Source organism: Crocodylus porosus, unplaced genomic scaffold, assembly GCF_001723895.1.
Source record: "Crocodylus porosus isolate Cpor-Errol unplaced genomic scaffold, CroPor_comp1, whole genome shotgun sequence".
NCBI lineage: Eukaryota > Metazoa > Chordata > Crocodylia > Crocodylidae > Crocodylus > Crocodylus porosus.
The window spans coordinates 50,344,699-50,346,239 of NW_017728949.1; positions in this window are offsets into that span (position 1 = coordinate 50,344,699).

A 1,541-nucleotide genomic window follows, 5' to 3' on the forward strand; every position below is an offset into this window, starting at 1 on the left:
GCAGCGGGGCCGCGAGCGCGGACACAACGCGGAGCCCCCTAGCGGCGCCCGGCGGCAGCGCGCTCCTCCCGCCGCCCGTCGAGGGAGAGGGGAAGGCTCGCCCGGGAAGCGCCGGCATCGCCCTCGGGGCCGAGCCCGCGCCCGGAAGGCGAGGGGCGAGTGTTAGCCGGGCCCCCGCACTCGGCCGGCGGACACGGGCCCGCAGCGCAGGCGGTTGTAAGGAGCCGGTTGGTCTCCCTCCGGCTGGCGCCTGCCCCGGCTCCGGGCACGCACCTCGGCGCCCGCCGCCGTCCTCTCCCGGCCCCGCGAGGCAGAGCTGCAGGGCTCGGCCCCGGCTCCTAGGGACAGTGCAGTCAGTGCACGCCGCCTCCCTGAACCGGGGGGGGAAGCTCACGGAGGAAAAACCCCCGAGCTGGCAGGGGCAGGGGCAGGCGGGATAGCGCCCCCCACCCCGGTCAGTTAGGAGCCAACTCACCCCTCCGAGCTCTGCCCAACGTGACACGGCTTCCAGACACCAGGTTACATTTTTGCCAGGTTTATTTTACTTGTTATACACAGACAATACAAACGGGCAAAAAACGAAACATTTCTCAATGGAGCATGTACTTGTATAAATCATTCAGTTCCACAGACGTAACAGAACAAATATAAAAATCACAACATTAGATTTACAGAAGAGCGTCAAAAATATGCACACGTTTATGACCCTGAATTTCTATTAGGAAAGTGTCCCCGTCGACTGGAATCTAGACTGAATATTTAGCCCGATGCATATTGAACGTTGTAGGTTTGTCCCCAGCCGAGATGCGTGAAGCGGATCGACAGCCGAAGACTCGCTCCTCGACTTCCAGGGGCGCGGGGCGGGTGATCGCTCCTTCGCACATGAAGTCAGAGGCTCACAGGAAAGACCACTCTTCTCGTCACGCCTACGGCATTCCCCAGGAAGTCCGATCTCGGTCATCTACTCTTCTGAAAAAGTCAAATTCCGAAACTAAATGCAGTAAAATATACAGCTCACAATTCATCTTCACTGGACTACACTATGGTTACCAACAATTCAGTCGTCTATATCGTTTGTAGATTATTCATTACAAAGATTTACAGCAATATAAATAAAGGGGGAGAAACTGCAAAGAAATTTGGAAACAGTTTGTCAGCATATTTGGCACCTGCACAGACCAGTAATGGATTTGGCACTGGGGGGGGGAACAAATATGCAAAAATAATAATAATAATAATAATAATAATAATAATAATAATAATAATATTGCTGATATCGAGCTGTTCCTTTTAAAAACGGGGGGGGGGAAGAGATACAGATGCAGTTAATTTTGCTGTTTGAAGGCGTCATGCTACTTAATCGACTTTCCTACAAGATGGAGCTCTCCTCTTTTGAGGGGGAAGCACAGCTACTCCTTAGCTGTGTTAGCCCAGGGCACAGAGTAATTATTTCATGCGCGGGACTGCAGGGAAGTAAGAAACCCATTACTCGCTGCTACAGCTCTGGGCCATTTCATCTTTCCAGAGGCATGTCGGAGGGG